Genomic DNA, 14,342 nt, shown 5'->3' with positions numbered 1-14,342 from the left:
CCTATCCCCCAATATCCTCCCATCTCCCTGATAATTCAATCAAAATTTAAAGAAATAATCAACTATACTTGGTTGTATTTTTATCCATTTTTAGTGGTAAGCCTGGTAAGCCTGGTAAATGGTAACTGGTAACTGGTAACTGGTACTCCCTGCCCCTACTAGTCCTACCTGTCGTGTGTGCACTGTGGCTGCCTCCTCGCTCACTTTGCCACACATATTGTCATGTGGAATGCCAATTTAAATTGTATCCCCAAAGGACATTGCACATTGCACATGTCTCGACATCGCATCGTTTGCTGCTTCTGCTGCTGTTCTTTTTTTTCAGTTTTCTACTTTTCTGCGTTGCCAGTTGTTATTTTTGTTGTCCTGCCAAGAGATTTGCCATAGTCACCGTCTTTTTAGTTGTTATTTCTTTGGTTCGTTAGTTGTCTAGGTCTTGACAGGACAACCTTACTACTGTACCTGGCCGTTGAGGCACTGGGCGAAAAATAGCTGAAATCGGATGGAAAATAATGGGTTATAAGGCAGTAGATGAGTTGGAGAGGTTTTGGGATAGGACTTCTACAGGTTTCTAGCCTTTTTAACATCAAAATTAATATATAAAATTAATATTTATATATTTCAGATTAATTCGTTTGATTTTTCCACAATTATTCCATTTATTTTTCATTTTTATTAAGAATAACAGATCATAAACTATTATAACAGCTATTTTTCTTCTTTTTTGAGCTTATAATTCTCAAATGGTTCTAGCTTTTATATTTCTTTGAGAGAAGTTCTAAGAGGTTTTCTTTCACAATTAAAATAAATATATTTATATATTAGATTATATATTTACATTTTTCAACATTTATTTCATTTATTTTGCATTTTGTTTAGGAGTAGCAGATCATGTTTTGTTATAAGACCACTTTTTCTTCATTTTTAAGCTTATGATTCTCAAATGCTAGAACTTTCATGTTCAAATCATGTTTTCTTTTTACAAAAAAAAAGTTTCTAGATTTATTTGTTGTATTTTGTTTCTTCAAGTGTAATCTTCTCACTCCACTGGCGTCTGTCATTTGCGGTCGTCGTCATTTTCCTGCTCCTCCCTCCACCACTGCCCTTCTCTCCTCACTTTTTTTCACCTGGATCCTGGAACCGGGAACCGGGGAACCGGGAACCTAGGGAATTTATGGGAAAATAACTTGCTGGGAATTTATGAAAAGTACGACGCCATAATAACAATAATCAGACTAAGTAGTGACCGCTGCCAGACATAAACTCTGACCAGATAAACCCGCCTTCCCAGACTATATAGTATTAAAATGCTAATGTCTGGGCAGACAGTCTACCATACCACTACACCCTGCACCCTACACCCTACACCCCTTCTGGGACGCCTCTGGTTCGGTCGCACAGCTTAATTAGCAAAAATGTCTCGCGAACTTCAGAGACGAAAACGACGACACATTAAGATAAGAGGTTCGCCTTAAGCTGATTGCCTGGTTTAGTGTTATCTGGACTATTTATAGGGCCACTGGCGGCAGTCGGACTGCCAAGTGCTCCTGCCAGTCCCCCGTCCCTCCCCTCTTCCACACAATATAAAGATTCATCTTCGACTACTATCGCTTTTCTAGATTTTTGCGCTTTTTTTTTTTTTTTTTTGGATTTTTGTATTTTATGCCTACACAGCAAGGGGGTCTGTTGTTGTTCATCCCGATGGCCGACTCCATTAGCTGGCTTTTATGGCCGTTTTGAGATAATTTCCAGATTTTCGGTTATTTTTTATGGCATTTTGCTGGGCCAGCCGCTGGGCTAGTGGCTGTTAATTGGCGGTTCTTGGCGGCGGGCCTTGAAGGCCTCTCTTAAATGTTGCCTATTTTTCGGGGCTTTTTCGGTGCATCACCTGAACACACCGCAGGTGCATTCACCCCGGCACCGCCCTGCCACCACCCCCGCTCTTGGCTGGCAACCAGGCTGGCCCCGCCCCGCTTTTGATGTAAAATTCCCCCAGGGTCGCGCTTCAGTGACTTCCCTAAGCCTTTTTCACAGTTTTTACTTTCTTTTTCTCTTTATTTTTTATACCTGGTAATTGTGGAGTGGAAGGGTATGTTGTTTTTGTGTACCAGTATGTAACAGGGAAGGGGAATTGTGTCTGAAGTTCTAAATCCTTATGGTAGTGTCCTTCTGGCTGCCTCTCAAGCTGGAAGCGTGTATCTCAGGGACTGAAAGTAATAGAGCTATAGGACTTGGCTTGTAGACTCTTATAATTCTATATAATATAATTTCAATCATTATCTTTCTGTGTGAAAAAATACAGCCAAATCGGATAATTTTTAGAGAAGTTATTGCCTTTTTTATTTTACTTCCCTTCTAACTTGAACCACAGCACTCAAAAGTAGGCAACAAAATGTTGCTTTAAGGATCTGTGCCTTGGAAGGTTAATCAAAAATGAAATATAAACTTTGTAGTGGAATGGAGATATAGAAGAATAAAAGTAAGAATAGAAGAAGTGAAAAACAAGAGTACCAGGTATCATCTAGTCGAGAAGCCGCCACTCTACTCCTTCGTCCTTCGTCCTTCGCCATCGCGTATGTGTAATGACCAAACAGCGAGGGGAGCTAGAAAACAACGTGCAACAAAATGAAGAAGTAGGAAACAGGAATAGAAGGGGTGAGGAGGGGGTGGTGCCACCAACAAACTGACAAATTTCAGCATGCACCCTCGAAATGGCGACAGGTCGCTGGCCTCCTCCATAGTTCCTCTCATTTCGACTGCATTTAAGCGCAAATTTTCACTCGTTCTTGACATTCATTTCGCCCAAAAAAATGAAAGGAGCAACATAAAGTGTTGACGCTGTACAGGAATCGCTGGAAGTTGTGAAAATTGTGCAAAAATTTGTGGAAATTCTCGCCCACCAGGAGTGCCGGAGTGCCGGAGTGCCGGAGTGGAGGAGGAGCCGCGCCACAGTGACTGGCACTTGACATGCAGGGGAACGTGTCGACTTTGTCTAGGGAATCGGTTAGAGGGGTGGCTGTTATTTTTTGCTGTTAAAAAAAAGGGAATTGTATATATTTTAGGTATTTAATTTAAAAATTTAAAACTTAAAAACTGAGATTGTTTTTAGGAGAAAAATAAGAAGAAACTAAGAGAGTTTCAGCTTGAAAGTCATTAAAATATATTTTCCTCAACTCTTTAGCTGCTTAAGAGTTAAATTTTTTATTAAAAATATTATTATTAATTTTTAAACAATTTCTATCAACTTCTAGCTACTATTTTCTCTCAGTACCTCCATTTGTATGTGTCGCAACTTTTTTAATGAGCGCCGAGGCAAATGAAGTAGCCGTGGTAGCTGAAGGATCAGGGCTTCCCCAGCTGGGGCGGTGGTGCCACCAAGTGTGGCAACCACCGACGACGTGTCATGGCCGCCATAAAACTTTTCTGGCACTTTTTTTGCCTTTTTCCGCTCCTCCTGCCAGCTGGCAGATTCCTTTTGAAAAAGTCAAAATCTGTAAAAAGAAGCCGCACTGAAAAATAGTCATTTTAATGGGAATAAAAAATAGGGGCATCCCCCATAAGCGCGTAAGCAAAAAACAAAAGTTTCCTATGTGGCATGCCACTTGATGTGGCATCCACTCTCCACTACCCTCCCCCTCTCTCTGGCTCTCTGGCTCTGCCCCCGTCGTCGGCATACGCGCAAAATGACAAATTAATGCGACGCTTGCCTCCTCCCCCGGCCCAGGCCCCGCCAGTCGCCACTTGCCACTTGCCACCGCTCTGGTGCCGCCACTTGGGTGGGCGTTGCATAAGAGCAAAAATTGTTTGCGACATCCCCCCGGCTCGTAGACGGCGTATATAACTATAAATACTTTATAAGATCTGGGGAATGACGTGGCCCTCGCTTCTCGCCGACTGCCGACTGCGGATTGTGGTCTGGAATCAAAGATATATGCCTGGGCGGGTGCAGAAATGGCTTCGGATTTCCAGCTAACTCGCAACATCGCAACATGCCCTCTCATCTGCTTATTACAAATAATGAATTTTTTATTATTATTTCAGGCAAGTGCCAGCTCCAGGCTGGCTTTTAAAATAGATCTTAAGCATGTTTTCTTAGATTTTTGGGAGGAATATGCTAGGAGAGAGGAGCTTCTGCTGGGATTACTACAAAATCTTAAAGATACAATCATAATACATACTCGAGAGACTTTTCAGCAGATTGTCTTGAATATTTTAAGAGTTCTCTAGGCTATAAGATGCAGTTTTAAAGAAAAATCATTCCAAACTAACTAGAATTTATCATATTTCTTGTCTCTTTGCAGGTGAATATATAACTCAGTTCTTGTTAGAAAGAAGCCCATGATAGTGGTACGTTATTATTCCATAAATATGTGTATCTCCCATCTCAAGAACCTCTTCCGTTCTGCCTCCGAGTAGATCCACTAATTAGAGCACTTGAAGAAACTCTTCTCGAGTGCCCCCATCCATCGGAGGCTTGCTCGTAAATCCCCGCCTGATTATAGGACCCTCCGATCGGAGAGTTTCCAAATTTCATAAACGAGTCTGGAAGCTTATCTTCTACCGGGCCTAAGTGCCACTTCCCGGCATTTCAACACCCTCGCCGGAATCAATTTGTTTGGATTCCCAAAAACCTAAAAGCAAAGCTCAAGTACGGCTCTCTCCGCCACACATACATACAATATAATATATAATAATGATGAGGATCGTTTTTCGGGTTCTATCCCGCTGATTGCCAGCCAGAGAAGTGAAAAAAAAAATCTCAAAATCACATATCTTGTATTGTGTTTTTGGGGGCTTCGAGGGCCGCTCCTTCTCGCTTAGTGCCCTGCTTGGGGGCTCCGGCTCTCTAATTGATTAAGCGTGAAATAATTTCTTTTGATTGACTTCAATTGAAATGAATTATTCTTTAATTGGAGGCGCGCAGTCGGTGACCACAGAGGAAAATGGAACGAAATCGCTCCTTAGGGCCCCTGAGGAATGAATCCAAATGAGGGGAACTTGTACTTCCAAGTGCGATGCGTCGGTGCATCTTTAACTCATGACGGAGTGGGGATGGGGGCTGGCCATTGAATGGGAGTTCAACAAAAAACAAGAGGAAAACAAATGATTTGATTTTAGATTCTTCCAGAAGAGTGAGGAAAGTGATGGAGAAAGGGTTAGAGGGAGCTATTTTTTATAAAAAATGGAATATTATTTATGTAATAAATATTTGTGAATTGTTACCTACTTCTGATAGTTGAAGAAAATGAGAAGAAAACTTCAAAAAAGGTTTTAGAATCTTAGAAAAATGTTATTTGTTTTAAAAACTATGAACTGCAGGAACTATTCTTTAAATAAATACATATTTTCTCTGTTATACAAATACTTAAAGAAAGAACCACCTTAAATATTGTTAGAAAATAAAGAAAAATCTTCGAAAAAGGTTCTAGAATTTTTCGAAAATGAATAATATGGTTTTGAACTTCAACTGGACTTCAAAAACTCTCTCCTTTCAGTTACTCTTCTCTTTATTTGAACCATAATCTGTAATGCACTCCTTTAATACCCCTTTTTCATGGTTTTTGGGTATATTGTTTTGATAATTCGAAGCCAGCCCCCTCCTGACGGCCACCCACGCCCCTGGACTGAACGCTGACTGTGTTTGTTAGTTTGTTGGGCTGTTGGGCTGTTGGGGCCTGCTGCTCCAGACTGCCTCCTGCCTCCTGCCCGTTGTTGTCGTTGTCAAGAACAAAAATAATAATAAAATTTGCTGTCGCTGCGAATATAAACAGGCAATTTTTGTGCCTCATCGCCCCTCAGTCCCTCAGCCCCTCAGTCCCTGCAAAAAAGTGCCTCAACGACAGAAAGCAGCAACACAACACACAACGGAGGCTATGGCGATGGCAGCTGTTTTTAATGTCTGCCCGGCCGCCTAATGGCGCTTAACACAATCCCAAAAAGGGGGCGTGGTTGGGCTGGGGGTAGGGGAAGGGGGCTTAGACTGATACAGCCCATTGACACTCTGGTCGAGAACAAAATCCAAAAAACCCAAGAGACAAGAGTTTAGCCAAAGTGGCAGTGTGTGTCTGGATTTGCGGCTAAAATTGAAAATCATATGCTCATCGTCATCGTCATTGTCGCCGTCGCCTCTTATTGGCATTTCGTGGCAGGATTGAGTGCAGAAAATTGACTAAAATTTAAAGAAAAATACATTTTATTCCAATATCTGATGGTATCTGATGGTATCTGAAAAATGTGATTAAAAAGTTTCAAGAACTGTAAACAAATTGACTCTCAATTGCGGAAAGCATTACTAAGCCCCGGAATATCTCGTAGAATGCCTTCTTATTATTTGTAAACTGTTTCTGCCAAACCGAAACCGAAGCCGAAGCCGAAGCCGAAAGAACTTAAACTCAATTTGGCCTAAACAAAGCTTATTTTAAAATGGAATTACAAGCTTCTCTGGAGCGCCTTTGGAAACCCTCAAATCCTTGTTTCTGCCAAACTTGCCAGGGTTTTCCTCTTCCTGTTTTTCAAAAACATAATTTCCTCACAACACACACACAGGCACACACACCATTCCACACACAAAGGAGCAGGAGGGAAAAAATGCTTTCTATACAAAATATAAAATACAAAATGTGGAAGCCAAAAAGTTGCACAAAATTGCCAAAGTTTTGTTTGCTTATGCATTGCACTGCCCTTGTCAACTGAGCCAGGGGGGCGCCCATTCTTAACCCACTAAAAATACCACCCCTCTCTAAAATGGCGCCCCCTAATTGTGGGGCGCCCCCCCCTCCAGTTGAAAGAGGGAAAAATTATGTCAGCAGGACGGCCAAGGAACGAGGCGGGGGCGTCCGTAAATTATTTATGTGCCAACTGTCCTTCCCCAACGGAGGGACTGGGGACTGGGGACTAGGGACTGTGGCACGCATGGGTTAAGACCTGTACCGCACAGGGTTCTTTGAGGCACTTTATAAATAAAAATCGTTGAAATTCCCCCTTTAGTTATAGTATGGGAGCATCAGTCATGGGGAGGTCTTCACATCAAGAGTAGAGTAGTAACATTATTTTATCTCTATAATTTTTATAGATTTTTTATGAAAAACTTTCCATTAAATAACAGTTGGAGGCGTTGTTCTTAACTACAAATATTTTTTGTTTCAAAAATTTAATAGAATTTTTTCGGTGGCCCGCTTTTCCGCTTTTCGGTGGAAGTTTTCGTTTCGAAATTAGTACGCATTGTCCTTAATTGTTGGGGCGTTTTATGGGGGTTCCCCCCGATAGGGGGGAGGTATACCAAGTACCATAGAGTCGTATAGCTCTCGGCCCAGTCCGACCCAGAGCCCGACCCGGCCCGGCCAAGAGCCATTGACTTTGCTCCCTGCTGCGTGTTTATTTATTTGACTTGTGCATGTCGCTTTTGGGTGTTAACTTTAATAATTAACGGCATTAATTGCCGCATATGTCACATGTTTGCTTTACCCCGCATATATAGAGAGTGTATATATATACTCTCTCTTTATATATATCCCCCCGATTTCGCCTGCATTTGCTGTCCTCCTTTTATAGTCGCTTTTTTTTTTGTATTTTGTATTTTGAGGGGTCCTCCCCTCGTAGCTCCCTTGAAATATTTAAACGCTTATGTCATATCCCGGTCGGCCTCCTCCCGATATCCGCCCCCAAAATTTGAAACTCTACGCCGGAGCTAAGGGGGGAAATTATGCATTTCTAGGTCTTTGCCTTCGAGGGTCGAGGGTGTATTTCGATCCGAAAACCTAGCAAGTTTCGATCGAAGGCGAATTCTTGCATTTGTTCTTCATAATGGCTTTATTATACGCCCACCGGAGAGTATTCGGGCGGGACCACCCAAAAAAAACAAAAAAAAAAAACAGATATTTATTAGTCGCAGTTCATTAGAGACTAGAGACGGCAATAGAAACCGGTAGATTTTGAGAAATGTTTTGTTTATCGTTCGGATGCGAGCTTGGACTCGAAATGTTTTGTCTCCTAATGAGAACTAATGAGTGCGTTGGAGTCTCGGCCACCAGCCACCGGCCACCGACCACCGGCCACCAGGTGGGTTGTGCAACCCACACGTCAGTTTGGGGAACTGGTTTTTGCTCCGATCTGGAGGCAGTCGAGACAAATGCATTCGAGATTGAGATCAGAGATCCCATCGAAGCCCAGACTAATGGGCCCAAATGTGATGACAATAAATTGGTTTCGAGATTATGGCCATCCAAAGTCCGATTTATGAACTCATTTAGATCTCAATCTCCTCTTAAACGATATAGTTGTATTAAAATGAGACTGTGGCTTTTTGAATGAGATTCAAGATTCGAAAAAGAATATTTCTTAACACTTCCCCCCGAACTGAACTGAACTGAAAGTTCGTTCTGCTTTCCATTTTGTGGCTTCTGTAAAGTGGTTTTTTTTTCACTAAGGGATGCTAGGAACTGGGGGACTGGGCGCTTAAGGCGCTTATGGCGAAGAAAAAGTTCAAAAATCTCATTAAATACAACAATATAAACACGCAGCAGCAGCAAGAACAATATATACAAGTAAGTACTAAATATTTATGCCATGCTGTGAGCTGTAAAAGTTCATTTTTTTCCTCTTCAGAGAGGCAGAGATGAGGCGGCGGAGGGGGTGCGGTGCGGTGCGCCATATAAAAATTGTGTAAAATAATAAAAATAATTTCAACGACAACTCTGCCACAAAAAACAAACACACACACACACACACACACACTCACATGCAACACATTGTCGCCCCAGACGCCATTTTGTTGTTGCGTGTAATGGATGCCGTTATGCGACCAGGGAGGAGTGGGGGAGTGGAACGAGAATCGGGAATCGTAATCGGAATCGACGGAATCATGGGTAATCGAGGGGGATTTCCATTCAGAAACCCGATGGTTTGCGCTTCGCCTTTTTGCATTACTTCGACTTGGATGCCCCAGCAATGGCAATGGCTGTGTGGCAGTGGCTGAGTGGCAGTGGCAGTGACTCTCCCATGGCATAAATATAATTATTTTGTTATAAAAATGCATTCCACAAAGAGAAAACAAAGCTGAAGAGCATTGAGGGGCAGAGAGCAGAGGAAAAAGTGAAAAACTGAGGACTAGAACGCATTCGTTTATGCGACACTGGTCCCTGAGTCCCTGAGCATTTTCTCCGGGACATGAGCAGGGTTGCCAAGCATGTTTATTGCCCAGACTACCCTTTAGCGCCCTTCTACACGCTTCTCATAAATATTAGCTGGCCGTGGAGTATTTTTTCGCTTGATAGGATTGCAAATTTGAAATGGTAGTGGCATATAGAGTAGATAGATCCTAAAAAACTAAAGCAATCAACTAATACAACTCTCTAATTTCCTCTCATTGCAGTTTTTAAAGCTCTGGCTTCAAGGAAACTCGAAAGCTTAAGGATACAAGAGGTAAGTCCCCCCAGAACGCAGGCCATACAACTGTCAAAGGCATAATGTAGTGCCCTTGCCTAATTTGCCAGAGTGTTGGAGGATTACAGAGTTAGAAAATGGTATTTCGAAATAATTATACTATTTTTTAAATGAAAAATTCTACGAGAAAAGAGAGCAACTCTAGTTAAGAAGCCTTACTCCTCTCTTAATCTTTCTTTCATTAATTAGTTAGTAGACTTGTCCCCCATTTCTTCGAGTGTCTGCCCTGGCACATCCTTTCTTCACGTTTCCAGTCAACTGATTATAATAACACGATTTATCAAATGCACGTAAATTACAATAAATTAAACACGAAATTAATATTAATGACAGAGCCAGGCGCCCCCGCACAGTGGGTGGTGGTGTGTGCTTCTGATATTTTGTCTTTGTGTGTGTGAATATGTGATTGTGTGTGCATGTATTTGTATGTGTGTATGTGTGTATGTGGAGAGACAATTGCCAAATTAAGTGCATGCCTGTGGTAGCCACGCCCATATTCCTGCACTTGGCCATCTTAAATATGAAAATCGTTCTTTTGATTGCGAATTTGCTTATTTGCATTGCCTTTGCGAGACCCGCAGTTAATAAGCTTCGGACATAATACTCCACACACACACACACACACACACACGAAGGAGAAAGTACACACACACACTCTCATCGGGCGAAAGCCAACAAATGACCAAGCGATTGATCAGGCCAAGCTAACTGAATGAGAGCCAAAGGAGGCATTTTCCGGATTGGTGGCGAGCGGCGGACGGAGAGCGGTGGTCAGGAATGCCTGCATTCCGTTGGTGGGCAGAGTGGGCGCCCAAGTGGGCGGGGCAAACGGTTTATGGCTTCTCAGCCGTAGCGAGAGGAGCCACCAAAGTTACAAGGCTCTCAAATATGGCACAAGTTTGATATATTTTGTGAGGGAGGCCATTTTGAGCCTTTCTATGCGCTTCTCAAAGATTTTAGCTGGTAAGGAGTCTACATTTTTTAAATATTTCTATGATTTTCTTCCTAAAACCGATTCTCAAAGAGGTTAGATGGTAGAAAGTCAACACTTTCCAAGTATTTATTGCTTTTTCTACAACTTTCTTCCTTAAATCTATTTGTAAGCCCTTCTACGCGCTTCTCAAAAAGGTTACTTGGTAGGAAGTGAACATATTTCAAGTACCTCCTGTATTTTTCCCATTTTCTATGATTTTCCTCATAAAACAAATTTTTAGAGCCTCTCTACACGATTCTCAACAAGGCTAGGTCGGAAGAAATGAAAATATTCCCAGACTTCTTGCACTGACCACCGTTTCCTCGATGCAAGTTGTTGCCGCAACTTACGGCTCATCCCTAATTTGTGATAGCTGCAAGGACTTGCAAAATTTTGCATATTTGATGAGCCTGCCCCAGGAATTGCTCTCTCGGTCTTTGTTTGCCCGGGTCTCGATGGCCTGGGCCAGGACCAGGGCCAGGGCGGACGCTACCTGGCCTGTTGAGTTGCAATTTGGCTAACAAATTATGCAACAGCAACAGCAAGAGCAGGTCCCACTGACCCAACTACCAGGCCGTTTCGGGGAGGTTACGATGGAGTTGCGATACATAGAGAAGCGTTGACTTTACGGCCAGGCGTCCGGCAGGCCTGTTAAATAATTGTAATTTATGGCATTTTACACAAATAAATATATGGAAATCAATAAATTTACCTCGCCAGGCACACCACACCACACACCACACACCACACACACACACACGGCCGTGTTAACCCCCTCCTGGGAACTGGAGCTCGGTTTTTGGTTTTTGATGGTGCATCGCAAATTGGTTTTTGCTTTGTGCCACACTCACTTTTATTGTTATTTCTGGCCTTTAACAATTATTTTATGTTGTCACAATTTAAAAGCTACTGCCCCGGCCCACAAGGGCATTCAAAATTAATTTTTTTCTCCTCATTCCTCGCCGTTTCCTCCCAAATGGACAATATTTTGCATTTCAATTGCGGTCAGTTGGTTTTTTTTTTTTTTTGCGGCCAAGCAGAGGACGGAAGACAAACAGTATGATATCAGATACCAGCGGCAAATCAGCGTCGGGCTGATTACTCCGAAACACTCTTATAAAACCACTTAAACAACTACTCAAAAACTTCAAATAAAACCAGCCACCTACCGTCCTGGAAATGGACTATTTTCGGGGGGAAACAAAACCTTTGATTGACTCGAAACTTGGAATGGAACAAATCGATTTCAATTTTGATTTCGACTGCCATTTCGACTCAAAGCTCTTAATTTAGTCGATTTGATTTGAGTTTCGATGAAATTTCCATGCCCATTGCTGGTGGATACTGGATAGTGGATACTGGACACTGGATATTGGGTGGATAATGAAAAACCTTTTCATTTTTTCGAAAACTAATTTCGTAAATTGCCCTCGTTGGACTTTAATTCAATTTCAATATTCCCCCCTATATGTATATAGAAATATACATTTTAGTGGAGAAAAAAGAGAAGAATACTATGTGTATTCCATAAATATGTTTGCTTATGACTCCGACAAACACGACCCATCACCCCGACCGAAATGCCGCCCATCATAAAAGTTTTTATGTTGTGTTGATTTTTGTTTGGCTTTCCAATTTTGTTTGTTTGCTGTTTGGTTTTTTTCGACTTCGTTTCCTTCTCCTCATCTCTCTCCCTCTCCCTCTGTATTTTTATTATTTTTTGTCGTATTGAAAAATCGAAATTAATTAAATTGTGTCAAAGTTATTAAATTTTATTGTCATTTGCCATAAATAAACAAATGTCGTGCGCAATACGCTCTAAGCCCATAAACAGACACCCCATTGCCCAACTCTTTCAATTAGAATTTATAGAAATTTATGATTGTTTATTTGTAATATTTTTTCCAGCCTTATTTTGTGGCTATTTTTTTTTTTTTTTTTTTTGTAATTTTTTCTGTTCTTTGCCGACGACTGTCTGGCTTTGGCCTCAAACCCCAAACCCCAAACCCCCAAGACCCATTCCAATCGTTAGTCACGCGTTCCCCGATGCCGCCTGGTGTGAAAAGTAATTATGAACGCTTTATGACAGCCGGTCAACTTCATTCGATGTCCATTAATTTGGCCACACTTGACTGTGTTTTGGGCATTTCTGTTCTGAGAGTGGGCAAGATGGTTACATTTCCAACTTGCTTGCCATGATGTATGGGGAGTGGTGTTTGTTTTGGCTTGAAAGAAAAAAGAATCAAGAAACAGAGAATTTAACATAATCCATTGGAAGTTGGTCACACTTTACTATTGGTTAGTTACTATTGGTTTTGGGCACACTGGAGAGTGTTTTATTTGCAATAATTCTTTGCTTTTTCAATTAATCCTCTATAGATTCATAAATCAATACAAACTTAAGCCGGAAACTTAATATTTTCTAGAACTATTATGAACCTGGTCACTCTTAACAGTTATTATTAGTTTTGGCCACACTAGAGAGTGTTTCTTTTTCAATTAATCCTCGATAGATTCATAAATCATAACAAACTTAAGCCAGAAACTAATGCTTTTATGGAATAATTATGAGCCTGGTCACCCTAAGCGGCTATAATTAGCTCTGGGCACACTTGACACTATTTGATTTATGATATTTGTCTTAAAATACAACATCCTATTCGAAATGCAATCAAAATTTGTGAAATATGAACTAGAGTTTCCCCAAAAACATCACGTATTGGGCCGTAGTACTTTGGAGCATTTCGAGGGACCCCCAGATCTTGGGTCTGCCCTTCGTAAACTTCACCTTCACTGCGTCGGTGAAGCGTCAGTCTCTGGGATATTTGTTTATTTTCGTTTTATGTCTGTTGTCTCAGCTGGACACCGAGGTAGGTACTCTATGGTGACGCCGTTTGGGGATCATCACGTCACCAGAAACCCCGGCGACGCGCCGGTCACGTCCGGATGATGATGATGACCCCGAAAATGTACCAAAAACCGGCTCACTCCCCCGCCAGGTACTGACTTTGTTTGGATATGGCGTGTTTTTAATAAAATTGATTGCATTCCGACCCTCCTGCTCCTGCACTCGGACGTATGTATTTGTCTAATAGAAAAATGATGTGGGCTCCGTCGGAGGGCGTTAATTTTTATGACTCGTCCCGTGTCTGGCCAACATGGAGTGTCCATTGAAGTATCTTGCAGCTTGGCGCACAAAAGTAGGCAACTAATTGATTTTGATAGGGAGTAGGGAGTGACGCCATTAAAAATGCATATGCCAATCAGGCTAATTCCATTTGCCAGAAAAACTACAAAGGCCTCATAATAAATAAAACTCATACGCATTATAATAATAATAATAATAATAGTGTTTAAATGTTTAAATGGCCCAAAAAAGAGTACATACTTTAATGACAATAATTGAACTGTCAGTTTCAGTTTCAGGAAAATGGCAAATTGAAAATCTAACCGGCAATTGGCCGGCGGCACGTGGGCGGCATTTGCATTTTTAATTCGATTGTGTAATTTCCCATTTAATTATGCGGCAAGAAATGTGCTTTAGTTTTTATTCCCTTCCAGGTTGAACTCTAAACTCTAACCTCTAATCTCTAACCGAGTGTACTTAGATTGCCATTAGGGTAGGGACTCTACTCTCTTTAGCCCTTTGCTAAAATGCATCCTGTGTTCCATGGCCATCAAATGCCGGCACACACGCCACTGGGGCATTAGCCGAAAGGGCTCTTTATCTGCCAGGAGGGGAGGTAGGTGGCGGCCCTTTATGTTTTTTAATGAAATATTGCCAGGGCGTTATTTGTTTAATGCCAAGGAGCTGTGCGGTGAGAGAAGTCTGCTCCAGAGTATAGTCTCTCCTTTTTATTTTTACTCTGTACTGGGCCGGCTCACCTTTCCCGCGTCTGGCAGGTGCCGGCTTTCAATTTGCTTTCAA

General features: G+C 41.7%; 1 protein-coding gene across 1 annotated transcript in view; it reads left to right on the top strand.

Annotated features, from left to right (window-relative positions):
• Positions 1-14,342, top strand: part of LOC6502012 (hornerin) — a 76,175-nt gene that overhangs the window by 32,257 nt on the left and 29,576 nt on the right. The window contains exon 3 of the mRNA XM_044717566.1: positions 9,371-9,420. The gene's annotated coding sequence lies outside the window, so the exon portion shown is untranslated. The remainder of the gene's footprint in view (positions 1-9,370; positions 9,421-14,342) is intronic.

The sequence above is a fragment of the Drosophila ananassae genome, chromosome XR, assembly GCF_017639315.1.
Source record: "Drosophila ananassae strain 14024-0371.13 chromosome XR, ASM1763931v2, whole genome shotgun sequence".
NCBI lineage: Eukaryota > Metazoa > Arthropoda > Insecta > Diptera > Drosophilidae > Drosophila > Drosophila ananassae.
Note: the sequence above shows the minus strand (reverse complement) of the source record. Positions and strands in the feature narration are given on the sequence as shown.